Here is a 13,462-nt window from a genome sequence, read left to right as displayed (position 1 = left end):
TTTTATTGAGAGTGTGTTAGAGAGAATGTGTGTGTGAGAGAGAGTGTGTGAGTGAGAGTGTGTGTGAGAGCGAGAGAGCGTGAGAGAGCGAGTGTGTGAGTGTGTGTGTGAGAGAGAGAGTGAGTATGAGAGAATGAGTGTGTGAGTGAGATTGTGTGAGTGGGAGTGTGTGTGAGAGAGTGAGTGTGTGAGTGAGAGAGAGAGTGTGTGAGAGAGAGTGTGTGTGTGAGTCAGTGAATGTGAGAGAGAGAGAGTGTGTGAGAGTGAGTGTGTGAGTGAGATTGTGTGAGTGAGAGTGTGTGAGTCAGAGATTGTGAGAGAGTGTGTGAGAGAGAGTGTGAGAGAGAGAGTGTGAGAGAGAGAGAGTGAGAGAGAGACAGTGTGAGAGAGAGAGTGTGAGTCAGAGAGTGTGAGAGAGAGAGAGTGTGAGAGAGATTGAGTGAGAGTGTGTGAGAGAGCGTGTGAGAGAGAGCGAGAGAGTGAGAGAGTGTGTGACAGAGTGAGTTTTATTGACAGTGTGTGAGTGTGTTAGAGAGAATGTGTGTGAGAGAGAGTGTGTGAGTGAGAGTGTGTGTGAGAGGGTGTGTGAGTGAGAGTGTGTGTGATAGAGTGTGTGAGAGAGAGTATGAGAGTGTGAGAGAGAGTGTGTGTGTGAGAGACAGTGTGTGAGTGAGAGTGTGAGATAGGGTGTGTGTGAGTGTGTGAGAGAGAGTGTGAGAGACAGCGTGAGAGTGTGTGAGAGAGTGAGTGTGAGTGAAAGTGTGTCTGAGAGAGAGAGAGTGTGAGAGAGAGTGTGTGAGAGAGAGAGTGAGAGAGAGTATGCGAGAGTGAGTAAGAGAGTGAGAGACTGTGTGACAGAGTGAGTTTTATTGAGAGTGTGTTAGAGAGAATGTGTGTGTGAGAGAGAGTGTGTGAGTGAGAGTGTGTGTAATAGAGTGTTTGAGAGAGAGAGTGTGAGAGATAGTGTGTGTGTGAGAGTGTGTGAGAGAGAGTGTGAGAGAGAGAGCGAGAGTGTGAGAGAGAGTGTGTGAAAGAGAGAGTGTGAAAGAGAGAGTGTGAGAGAGAGTGAGTGAGAGTGCATGTGAGTGAGAGAGGGAGTGTGAGAGAGTGAGTGTGAGAGAGAGAGTGAGTGAGAGTGCATGTGAGTGAGAGAGGGAGTGTGAGAGAGTGAGTGTGAGAGAGAGTCAGTGAGAGTGCATGTGAGTGAGAGAGGGAGTGTGAGAGAGTGAGTGTGAGAGAGAGAGTGTGTGTGAGAGAGAGAGTGTGAGAGAGAGAGAGTGAGAGAGAGAGAGAGTGTGAGAGAGAGTGTTTGTGAGAGTGTGAGAGAGAGTGTGAGAGAGAGAGTGTGAGAGAGCGAGAGAGTGAGAGAGAGAGAGTGTGTCTGAGAGAGAGAGTGTGAGAGAGTGAGTGTCAGAGAAGGAATGTGTGAGAGAGAGTGTGTGAGAGAGAGAGTGTGGGAGAGAGTGTGAGAGAGATTGTGAGAGAGAGTGTGAGAGAGACTGTGTGTGAGAGACAAAGTGTGAGAGAGTGTGAGGGAGAGAGAGTGAGAGAGAGACAGTGTGAGAGAGAGAGTGTGAGTGAGAGAGTGTGTGACAGAGAGTGTGAGAGAGAGATTGAGTGAGAGTGTGTGAGAGAGTGTGTGAGAGAGCGCGAGAGAGTGAGAGAGTGTGTGACAGAGTGAGTTTTATTAAGAGTGTGTGAGTGTGTTAGAGAGAATGTGTGTGTGAGAGAGAGTGTGTGAGTGAGAGTGTGTGTGAGAGAGTGTGTGAGTGAGAGTGTGTGTGATAGAGTGTGTGAGAGAGAGTGTGAGAGTGTGAGAGAGAGTGTGTGTGTGAGAGACAGTGTGTGAGTGAGAGTGTGAGATAGGGTGTGTGTGAGTGTGTGAGAGAGAGTGTGAGAGACAGCGTGAGAGTGTGTGAGAGAGTGAGTGTGAGTGAGAGTGTGTGAGAGAGAGAGAGAGTGTGTGAGAGAGAGTGTGAGAGACAGCGTGAGTGTGTGTGAGAGAGTGAGTGTGAGTGAGAGTGTGTGAGAGAGAGAGAGTATGAAAGAGAGTGTGTGAGAGAGAGTGTGAGAGAGAGTATGCGAGAGTGAGTAAGAGAGTGAGAGAGTGTGTGACAGAGTGAATTTTATTGAGAGTGTGTTAGAGAGAATGTGTGTGTGAGAGAGAGTGTGTGAGTGAGAGTGTGTGTGAGAGAGTGTGTGAGTGAGAGTGTGTGTGATAGAGTGTGTGAGAGAGAGTATGAGAGTGTGAGAGAGTGTGTGTGTGAGTGTGTGTGTGAGAGAGAGAGTGAGTATGAGAGAATGAGTGTGTGAGTGAGATTGTGTGAGTGGGAGTGTGTGTGAGAGAGTGAGTGTGTGAGTGAGAGAGAGAGTGTGTGAGAGAGAGTGTGTGTGTGAGTCAGTGAATGTGAGAGAGAGAGAGTGTGTGAGAGTGAGTGTGTGAGTGAGATTGTGTGAGTGAGAGTGTGTGAGTCAGAGATTGTGAGAGAGTGTGTGAGAGAGAGAGTGTGAGAGAGAGAGTGTGAGAGAGAGAGAGTGAGAGAGAGACAGTGTGAGAGAGAGAGTGTGAGTCAGAGAGTATGAGAGAGAGAGAGTGTGAGAGAGATTGAGTGAGAGTGTGTGAGAGAGCGTGTGAGAGAGAGCGAGAGAGTGAGAGAGTGAGAGAGTGTGTGACAGAGTGAGTTTTATTGAGAGTGTGTGAGTGTGTTAGAGAGAATGTGTGTGAGAGAGAGTGTGTGAGTGAGAGTGTGTGTGAGAGGGTGTGTGAGTGAGAGTGTGTGTGATAGAGTGTGTGAGAGAGAGTATGAGAGTGTGAGAGAGAGTGTGTGTGTGAGAGACAGTGTGTGAGTGAGAGTGTGAGATAGGGTGTGTGTAGGTGTGAGAGAGAGTGTGAGAGACAGCGTGAGAGTGTGTGAGAGACTGAGTGTGAGTGAAAGTGTGTGTGAGAGAGAGAGAGTGTGAGAGAGAGTGTGTGAGAGAGAGAGTGAGAGAGAGAGAGAGTGTGAGAGAGAGTGTTTGTGAGAGTGTGAGAGAGAGTGTGAGAGAGAGAGTGTGAGAGAGCGAGAGAGTGAGAGAGAGTGTGTCTGAGAGAGAGAGTGTGAGAGAGGGAGTGTCAGAGAAGGAATGTGTGAGAGAGAGTGTGTGAGAGAGAGAGTATGAGAGAGAGTGTGAGAGAGATTGTGAGAGAGAGTGTGAGAGAGACTGTGTGTGAGAGACAAAGTGTGAGAGAGTGTGAGGGAGAGAGAGTGAGAGAGAGACAGTGTGAGAGAGAGAGTGTGAGTGAGAGAGTGTGTGACAGAGAGTGTGAGAGAGAGATTGAGTGAGAGTGTGTGAGAGAGTGTGTGAGAGAGCGCGAGAGAGTGAGAGAGTGTGTGACAGAGTGAGTTTTATTGAGAATGTGTGAGTGTGTTAGAGAGAATGTGTGTGTGAGAGAGAGTGTGTGAGTGAGAGTGTGTGTGAGAGAGTGTGTGAGTGAGAGTGTGTGTGATAGAGTGTGTGAGAGAGAGTGTGAGAGTGTGAGAGAGAGTGTGTGTGTGAGTGACAGTGTGTGAGTGAGAGTGTGAGATAGGGTGTGTGAGTGTGTGAGAGAGAGTGTGAGAGACAGCGTGAGAGTGTGTGAGAGAGTGAGTGTGAGTGAGAGTGTGTGAGAGAGAGAGTGTGAAAGAGAGTGTGTGAGAGAGAGTGTGAGAGAGAGTATGCGAGAGTAAGAGAGTGAGAGAGTGTGTGACAGAGTGAATTTTATTGAAAGTGTGTTAGAGAGAATGTGTGTGTGAGAGTGTGTGAGTGAGAGTGTGTGTGAGAGCGAGAGAGCGTGAGAGAGTGAGTGTGTGAGTGTGTGTGTGAGAGAGAGAGTGAGTATGAGAGAATGAGTGTGTGAGTGAGATTGTGTGAGTGGGAGTGTGTGTGAGAGAGTGAGTGTGTGAGTGAGAGAGAGAGTGTGTGAGAGAGAGTGTGTGTGTGAGTCATTGAATGTAAGAGAGAGAGAGTGTGTGAGAGTGAGTGTGTGAGTGAGATTGTGTGAGTGAGAGTGTGTAAGTCAGAGATTGTGAGAGTGTGTGAGAGAGAGAGTGTGAGAGAGAGAGTGTGAGAGAGAGAGAGTGAGAGAGAGACAGTGTGAGAGAGAGAGTGTGAGTCAGAGAGTGTGAGAGAGAGAGAGTGTGAGAGAGATTGAGTGAGAGTGTGTGAGAGAGAGTGTGAGAGACAGCGTGAGAGTGTGTGAGAGAGTGAGTGTGAGTGAGAGTGTGTGAGAGAGAGAGAGTATGAGAGAGAGTGTGTGAGAGAGAGTGTGAGAGACAGCGTGAGTGTGTGTGAGAGAGTGAGTGTGAGTGAATGTGTGTGTGAGAGAGAGAGAGTGTGAGAGAGAGTGTGTGAGAGAGAGTGTGAGAGAGAGTATGCGAGAGTGAATAAGAGAGTGAGAGAGTGTGTGACAGAGTGAGTTTTATTGAGAGTGTGTTAGAGAGAATGTGTGTGTGAGAGAGAGTGTGTGAGTGAGAGTGTGTGTGATAGAGTGTGTGAGAGAGAGAGTGTGAGAGAGAGTGTGTGTGTGAGAGTGTGTGAGAGAGACTGTGAGGGAGAGAGCGAGAGTGTGAGAGAGAGTGTGTGAAAGAGAAAGTGTGAGAGAGAGAGCGAGAGTGTGAGAGAGAGTGTGTGAAAGAGAGAGTGTGAAAGAGAGAGTGTGAGAGAGAGTGAGTGAGAGTGCATGTGAGTGAGAGAGGGAGTGTGAGAGAGTGAGTGTGAGAGAGAGAGTGAGTGAGAGTGCATGTGAGTGAGAGAGGGAGTGTGAGAGAGTGAGTGTGAGAGAGAGAGTGAGTGAGAGTGCATGTGAGTGAGAGAGGGAGTGTGAGAGAGTGTGTGAGAGAGAGAGTGTGTGTGAGAGAGAGTGTAAGAGAGAGAGTGAGAGAGAGAGTGTGTGAGAGAGAGTGTTTGTGAGCGAGAGTGTGAGAGAGAGTGTGAAAGAGAGAGTGTGAGAGAGTGAGAGAGTGAGAGAGAGAGTGTGTCTGAGAGAGAGAGTGTGAGAGAGTGAGTGTCAGAGAAGGAATGTGTGAGAGAGAGTGTGAGAGAGATTGTGAGAGAGAGTGTGAGAGAGACTGTGTGTGAGAGACAAAGTGTGAGAGAGTGTGAGAGAGAGAGTGTGTGTGAGAGAGAGTTTGAGAGTGTGTGTGAGAGTGTGTGTGAGAGAGAGTGTGAGAGAGAGTGTGTGTGTGAGAGTGTGTGAGAGAGAGTGTGAGAGAGAGAGTGAGAGTGTGAGAGAGAGAGAGTGTGTGTGAGAGAGTGAGCGTGAGTGAGAGTATGTGAAAGAGAGAGAGTGTGAGAGAGAGAGTGTGAGTGAGAGAGTGCGTGAGTGAGAGTGAGTGTGAGAGAGTTTGAGTGAGAGAGAGAGTGAGTGAGAGTGCATGTGAGTGAGAGTGTGACAGAGTGAGTGTGAGACTTAGTGTGTGTGAGTGAGAGTGTGTGAGTGAGAGTGTGTGAGAGTGTGTGTGAGAGAGAGTGTGAGAGAGTGAGTGTGAGAGAGAGAGTGTGTGTGTGTGAGAGTGTGAGAGAGAGAGTGAGTGTGAGAGAGAGTGAGTGTGTGAGTGAGAGTGTGTGTGAGAGAGAGAGTGAGTGTGAGAGAATGAGTGTGTGAGTGAGAGTGTGTGAGTGGGAGTGTGTGTGAGAGAGTGAGTGTGAGAGAGTAAGTGTGTGAGTGAGAGAGAGAGTGTGTGAGAGAGAGTTTGTGAGAGAGAGTGTGTGAGAGAGAGTGTGTGACAGAGATTGTGTGAGTGAGACTGTGTGTGAGAGAGAGAGTGTGAGAGAGTGGGTGTGAGTGAGAGAGAGAGTGTGTGAGAGAGAGTGTGTGTGTGAGACAGTGAATGTGAGAGAGAGTGTGTGAGAGTGAGTGTGTGAGTGAGATTGTGTGAGTGAGAGTGTGTGAGTCAGAGATTGTGAGAGAGAGTGTGTGAGAGAGTGTGAGAGAGAGTGTGAGAGAGAGAGTGTGAGTGAGAGTGTGAGAGAGAGATTGTGAGTGAGAGTGTGTGAGAGAGAGCGAGAGAGTGAGAAAGTGTGTGACAGAGTGAGTTTTATTGAGTGTGTGAGTGTGTTAGAGAGAATGAGTGTGTGAGAGAGAGTGAGTGTGAGAGAGTGAGTATGTGAGTGAGAGTGTGTGTGAGAGTGAGAGAGTGTGAGAGAGTGAGTGTGTGAGAGTGTGTGTGAGAGAGAGACTGAGTGTGAGAGAATGAGTGTGTGAGTGAGATTGTGTGAGTGGGAGTGTGTGTGAGAGAGTGCGTGTGTGAGTGAGAGAGAGAGAGTGTGTGAGAGAGAGTGTGTGAGAAAGAGTGTGTGAGTGAGTCAGTGAATGTGAGAGAGAGTGAGTGTGTGAGAGTGAGTATGTGAGTGAGATTGTGTGAGTGAGAGTGTGTGAGTGAGAGATTGTGAGAGAGAGTGTGAGAGAGACATGTGAGAGAGAGAGAGTGAGAGAGAGACAGTGTGAGAGAGAGAGTGTGAGTGAGAGAGTGAGAGAGAGAGAGAGTGTGAGAGAGAGATTGAGTGAGAGTGTGTGAGAGAGTGTGTGAGAGAGAGCGAGAGAGTGAGAGAGTGTGCGACAGTGAGTTTTATTGAGTGTGTGAGTGTGTTAGAGAGAATGTGTGTGTGAGAGAGAGTGTGTGAGTGAGAGTGTGTGTGAGAGAGTGTGTGAGTGAGAGTGTGTGTGATAGAGTGTGTGAGAGAGAGTGTGAGTGTGTGAGAGAGAGTGTGTGTGTGAGAGACAGTGTGTGAGTGAGAGTGTGAGATAGGGTGTGTGTGAGTGTGTGAGAGAGAGTGTGAGAGACAGCGTGAGAGTGTGTGAGAGAGTGAGTGTGAGTGAGAGTGTGTGAGAGATTGAGAGAGAGTGTGAGAGAGAGTGTGTGAGAGAGAGTGTGAGAGAGAGTATGCGAGAGTGAGTAAGAGAGTGAGAGAGTGTGTGACAGAGTGAGTTTTATTGAGAGTGTGTTAGAGAGAATGTGTGTGTGAGAGAGAGTGTGTGGGTGAGAGTGTGTGTGAGAGCGAGAGAGCGTGAGAGAGTGAGTGTGTGAGTGTGTGTGTGAGAGAGAGAGTGAGTGTGAGAGAATGAGTGTGTGAGTGAGATTGTGTGAGTGGGAGTGTGTGTGAGAGAGTGAGTGTGTGAGTGAGAGAGAGAGTGTGTGAGAAAGAGTGTGTGAGTGAGACTGTGTGAGAGAGAGTGTGAGAGAGTGAGTGTGAGTGAGAGAGAGAGTGTGTGAGAGTGTGTGTGTGAGACAGTGAATGTGAGAGAGAGAGAGTGTGTGAGAGTGAGTGTGTGAGTGAGATTGTGTGAGTGAGAGTGTGTGAGTGAGAGATTGAGAGAGAGAGTGTATGAGAGAGTGTGAGAGAGAGTGTGAGAGAGAGAGTGTGAGTGAGAGAGTGTGAGAGAGAGAGAGTGTGAGAGAGAGAGTGTGAGAGAGAGAGTGTGAGAGAGAGAGAGAGTGTGAGAGAGAGACAGTGTGAGAGAGTGTGAGAGAGAGAGTGTGAGAGAGAGAGAGTATGAGAGAGAGATTGTGAGTGAGAGAGTGTGAGAGAGAGAGTGTGTGAGCGAGAGAGTGTGAGAGAGAGAGTCTGAGAGTGTGTGAGAGAGAGTGTGAGAGAGAGAGTGTGAGAGAGAGAGAGTGAGAGAGAGACAGTGTGAGAGAGAGACTGTGAGTCAGGGAGTGTGAGAGAGAGTGTGAGAGAGAGATTGAGTGAGAGTGTGTGAGAGAGTGTGTGAGAGAGATCGAGAGAGTGAGAGAGTGTGTGACAGAGTGAGTTTTATTGAGAGTGTGTGAGTGTGTTAGAGAGAATGTGTGTGTGAGAGAGAGTGTGTGTGATAGAGTGTGTGAGAGAGAGTGTGAGAGTGTGAGAGAGAATGTGTGTGTGAGAGACAGTGTGTGAGTGATAGTGTGAGATAGGGTGTGTGTGAATGTGTGAGAGAGAGTGTGAGAGACAGCGTGAGAGTGTGTGAGAGAGTGAGTGTGAGTGAGTGTGTGAGAGAGAGTGTGAGAGAGAATGTGTGAGAGAGAGTGTGAGAGAGATTGTGAGTGAGAGTGTGTGAGAGAGAGCGAGAGAGTGAGAAAGTGTGTGACAGAGTGAGTTTTATTGAGTGTGTGAGTGTGTTAGAGAGAATGTGTGTGTGAGAGAGAGTGAGTGTGAGAGAGTGAGTATGTGAGTGAGAGTGTGTGTGAGAGTGAGAGAGTGAGTGTGTGTGAGAGTGTGTGTGAGAGAGAGACTGAGTGTGAGAGAATGAGTGTGTGAGTGAGATTGTGTGAGTGGGAGTGTGTGTGAGAGAGTGCGTGTGTGAGTGAGAGAGAGAGTGTGTGAGAGAGAGTGTGTGAGAAAGTGTGTGAGTGAGTCAGTGAATGTGAGAGAGAGAGAGTGTGTGAGAGTGAGTGTGTGAGTGAGATTGTGTGAGTGAGTGTGTGAGTGAGAGATTGTGAGAGAGAGAGTGTGAGAGAGAGAGAGTGTGAGAGAGAGAGAGTGAGAGAGAGACAGTGTGAGAGGGAGAGTGTGAGTGAGAGAGTGAGAGAGAGAGAGTGTGAGAGAGAGATTGAGTGAGAGTGTGTGAGAGAGTGTGTGAGAGAGAGCGAGAGAGTGAGAGAGTGTGTGACAGTGAGTTTTATTGAGTGTGTGAGTGTGTTAGAGAGAATGTGTGTGTGAGAGAGAGTGTGTGAGTGAGAGTGTGTGTGAGAGAGTGTGTGAGTGAGAGTGTGTGTGATAGAGTGTGTGAGAGAGAGTGTGAGAGTGTAAGAGAGAGTGTGTGTGTGAGAGACAGTGTGTGAGTGAGAGTGTGAGATAGGGTGTGTGTGAGTGTGTGAGAGAGAGTGTGAGAGACAGCGTGAGAGTGTGTGAGAGAGTGAGTGTGAGTGAGAGTGTGTGAGAGAGTGAGAGTGTGAGAGAGAGTGTGTGAGAGAGAGTGTGAGAGAGAGTATGCGAGAGTGAGTAAGAGAGTGAGAGAGTGTGTGACAGAGTGAGTTTTATTGAGAGTGTGTTAGAGAGAATGTGTGTGTGAGAGAGAGTGTGTGAGTGAGAGTGTGTGTGAGAGCGAGAGAGCGTGAGAGAGTGAGTGTGTGAGTGTGTGTGTGAGAGAGAGAGTGAGTGTGAGAGAATGAGTGTGTGAGTGAGATTGTGTGAGTGGGAGTGTGTGTGAGAGAGTGAGTGTGTGAGTGAGAGAGAGAGTGTGTGAGAAAGAGTGTGTGAGTGAGACTGTGTGTGAGAGAGAGAGTGTGAGAGAGTGAGTGTGAGTGAGAGAGAGTGTGTGAGAGAGTGTGTGTGTGTGAGACAGTGAATGTGAGAGAGAGAGAGTGTGTGAGAGTGAGTGTGTGAGTGAGATTGTGTGAGTGAGAGTGTGTGAGTGAGAGATTGTGAGAGAGAGAGTGTGAGAGAGAGTGTGAGAGAGAGAGTGTGAGAGAGAGAGAGTGAGAGAGAGACAGTGTGAGAGAGAGACTGTGAGTCAGGGAGTGTGAGAGAGAGTGTGAGAGAGAGATTGAGTGAGAGTGTGTGAGAGAGTGTGTGAGAGAGATCGAGAGAGTGAGAGAGTGTGTGACAGAGTGAGTTTTATTGAGAGTGTGTGTGTGTTAGAGAGAATGTGTGTGTGAGAGAGAGAGTGTGTGATAGAGTGTGTGAGAGAGAGTGTGAGAGTGTGAGAGAGAATGTGTGTGTGAGAGACAGTGTGTGAGTGATAGTGTGAGATAGGGTGTGTGTGAATGTGTGAGAGAGAGTGTGAGAGACAGCGTGAGAGTGTGTGAGAGAGTGAGTGTGAGTGAGAGTGTGTGAGAGAGAGTGTGAGAGAGAATGTGTGAGAGAGAGTGTGAGAGAGAGTATGCGAGAGTGAGTAAGAGAGTGAGAGAGTGTGTGACAGAGTGAGTTTTATTGAGAGTGTGTTAGAGAGAATGTGTGTGTGAGAGAGAGTGTGTGAGTGAGAGTGTGTGTGAGAGAGTGTGTGAGTGAGAGTGTGTGATAGAGTGTGTGAGAGAGAGTGTGAGAGTGTGTGAGAGAAAGTGTGTGTGTGAGAGACAGTGTGTGAGTGAGAGTGTGAGAGAGTGTGTGTGAATGTGTGAGAGAGAGTGTGAGAGAGAGAGTGAGAGTGTGTGAGAGAGTGAGTGTGAGTGAGAGTGTGTGTGAGAGAGAGAGAGAGTGAGAGAGTGTGTGAGAGAGAGTGTGAGAGTATGAGAGAGTGAGTAAGAGAGTGAGAGTGTGTGACAGAGTGAGTTTTGAGAGTGTGTGAGTGTGTTAGAGAGAATGTGTGTGTGAGAGAGAGTGTGTGAGTGAGAGTGTGTGTGAGAGAGTGTGTGAGTGAGAGTGTGTGTGATAGAGTGTGTGAGTGAGAGTGTGTGTGATAGAGTGTGTGAGAGAGAGTGTGAAAGTGTGTGAGAGAGAGAGTGTGTGTGAGAGACAGTGTGTGAGTGAGAGTGTGAGAGAGAGTGTGTGTGTGAGTGTGTGTGAGAGAGTGTGAGAGAGAGAGCGAGAGTGTGAGAGAGAGAGTGTGTGAGAGTGAGTGTGAGAGTGTGTGTGAGAGAGAGAGAGAGTGTGAGAAAGAGTTTGAGAGAGTGAGTATCAGAGAGAGAGTGGGAGTGAGTGTGTGCGTGAGTGAGAGTGAGTGTGAGAGAGTGTGTGTGAGAGATAGTGTGTGAATGAGAGAGAGAGTGTGAGAGAGTGTGTGTGAGAGAGAGAGTGAGTGAGAGTGCATGTGAGTGAGAGAGTGAGTGTGAGAGAGTGTGTGTGAGAGAGAGAGCGTGTGTGAGAGAGAGAGTGTGAGAGAGAGAGTGAGAGAGAGAGAGAGTGTGAGAGAGAGTGTTTGTGAGAGAGAGTGTGAGAGAGAATGTGACAGAGTGTGAGAGAGCGAGAGAATGAGAGAGAGAGTGTGTCTTAATGAGAGAGTGAGTGTCAGAGAAGGAGTGTGTGAGAGAGTGTGTGAGAGAGAGAGTGTGAGAGAGATTGTGAGAGAAAGCGTGAGAGAGACTGTGTGTGAGAGACAAAGTGTGAGAGAGTGTGAGAGAGAGAGTGTGTGTAAGAGAGAGAGAGTGTGTGAGAGTGTGTGTGAGAGTGTGTGTGTGAGAGAGAGTGTGAGAGAGAGTGTGTGAGTGAGAGTGTGTGTGAGAGAGTGTGTGAGAGAGAGTGTGAGAGAGAGTGTGTGTGAGAGTGTGTGAGAGAGAGTGTGAGAGGGAGAGAGCAAGAGTGTGAGAGTGTGTGAGAGAGTGTGCGTGAGTGAGAGTGAGTGTGAGAGTGTGTGTGAGAGATAGTGTGTGTGTGAGAGAGTGTGAGAGAGTGTGTGTGAGAGAGAAAGTGAGTGAGTGTGCATGTGAGTGAGAGTGAGAGTGACAGAGTGAGTGAGAGACTTAGTGTGTGTGAGTGAGAGTGTGTGAGTGAGAGTGTGTGAGTGAGAGTTTGTGTGAGAGAGAGTGTGAGAGAGTGAGTGTGTGAGTGTGTGTGTGAGAGAGTGAGTGTGAGAGAGGGTGTGTGAGTGTGCGTGTGAGAGAGAGTGTTTGTGTGAGTGAGAGTGTGTGTGAGAGAGAGTGAGTGTGAGAGAGAGTGAGTGTGTGAGTGAGAGTGTGTGTGAGAGTGAGAGAGTGAGAGTGACTGTGTGAAAGTGTGTGAGAGAGAGAGAGTGAGTGTGAGAGAATGAGTGTGTGAGTGAGAGTGTGTGAGTGGGAGTGTGTGTGAGAGAGTGATTGTGAGAGAGTGAGTGTGTGAGTGAGAGAGTGTGTGAGAGAGAGTGTGTGAGAGAGAGTGTGTGAGTGAGACTGTGTGTGAGTGAGACTGTGTGTGAGAGAGAGAGTGTGAGAGAGTGTGTGTGTGAGTGAGAGAGAGTGTGTGTGTGAGACAGTGAATGTGAGAGAGAGTGTGTGAGAGTGAGTGTGTGAGAGTGAGTGTATGAGTGAGAGAGTGTGTGAGAGAGAGAGTGTGAGAGAGTGAGAGAGAGAGAGAGTGAGCGAGAGAGTGTGAGAGAGAGAGTGTGAGAGAGAGTGTGAGAGAGAGAGAGTGTGAGAGAGAGAGTGTGAGAGAGAGAGAGTGTGAGAGAGAGAGAGAGTGTGAGAGAGAGACAGTGTGAGAGAGTGTGAGAGAGAGAGTGTGAGAGAGAGAGAGTATGAGAGAGAGATTGTGAGTGAGAGAGTGTGAGAGAGAGAGTGTGTGAGCGAGAGAGTGTGAGAGAGAGAGTCTGAGAGTGTGTGAGAGAGAGTGTGAGAGAGAGAGTGAGAGAGAGAGAGTGAGAGAGAGACAGTGTGAGAGAGAGACTGTGAGTCAGGGAGTGTGAGAGAGAGTGTGAGAGAGAGATTGAGTGAGAGTGTGTGAGAGAGTGTGTGAGAGAGATCGAGAGAGTGAGAGAGTGTGTGACAGAGTGAGTTTTATTGAGAGTGTGTGAGTGTGTTAGAGAGAATGTGTGTGTGAGAGAGAGAGTGTGTGATAGAGTGTGTGAGAGAGAGTGTGAGAGTGTGAGAGAGAATGTGTGTGTGAGAGACAGTGTGTGAGTGATAGTGTGAGATAGGGTGTGTGTGAATGTGTGAGAGAGAGTGTGAGAGACAGCGTGAGAGTGTGTGAGAGAGTGAGTGTGAGTGAGAGTGTGTGAGAGAGAGTGTGAGAGAGAATGTGTGAGAGAGAGTGTGAGAGAGAGTATGCGAGAGTGAGTAAGAGAGTGAGAGAGTGTGTGACAGAGTGAGTTTTATTGAGAGTGTGTTAGAGAGAATGTGTGTGTGAGAGAGAGTATGTGAGTGAGAGTGTGTGTGAGAGAGTGTGTGAGTGAGAGTGTGTGTGATAGAGTGTGTGAGTGTGAGTGTGTGTGATAGTGTGTGTGAGAGAGAGTGTGAGAGTGTGTGAGAGAAAGTGTGTGTGTGAGAGACAGTGTGTGAGTGAGAGTGTGAGAGAGTGTGTGTGAATGTGTGAGAGAGAGTGTGAGAGAGAGAGTGAGAGAGTGTGAGAGAGTGAGTGTGAGTGAGAGTGTGTGTGAGAGAGAGAGAGAGTGAGAGAGTGTGTGAGAGAGAGTGTGAGAGTATGAGAGAGTGAGTAAGAGAGTGAGAGTGTGTGACAGAGTGAGTTTTGAGAGTGTGTGAGTGTGTTAGAGAGAATGTGTGTGTGAGAGAGAGTGTGTGAGTGAGAGTGTGTGTGAGAGAGTGTGTGAGTGAGAGTGTGTGTGATAGAGTGTGTGAGTGAGAGTGTGTGTGATAGAGTGTGTGAGAGTGTGAAAGTGTGTGAGAGAGAGTGTGTGTGTGAGAGACAGTGTGTGAGTGAGAGTGTGAGAGAGAGTGTGTGTGTGAGTGTGTGTGAGAGAGTGTGAGAGAGAGAGCGAGAGTGTGAGAGAGAGAGTGTGTGAGAGTGAGTGTGAGAGTGTGTGTGAGAGAGAGAGAGAGTGTGAGAAAGAGTTTGAGAGAGTGAGTATCAGAGAGAGAGTGGGAGTGAGTGTGTGCGTGAGTGAGAGTGAGTGTGAGAGAGTGTGTGTGAGAAATAGTGTGTGAATGAGAGAGAGAGT

The sequence above is a fragment of the Carcharodon carcharias genome, assembly GCF_017639515.1.
Source record: "Carcharodon carcharias isolate sCarCar2 chromosome 37 unlocalized genomic scaffold, sCarCar2.pri SUPER_37_unloc_3, whole genome shotgun sequence".
Taxonomy (NCBI): Eukaryota; Metazoa; Chordata; class Chondrichthyes; order Lamniformes; family Lamnidae; genus Carcharodon; species Carcharodon carcharias.
The sequence above is the reverse complement of the archived record's forward strand: the minus strand, read 5'-3'. Positions refer to the sequence as shown.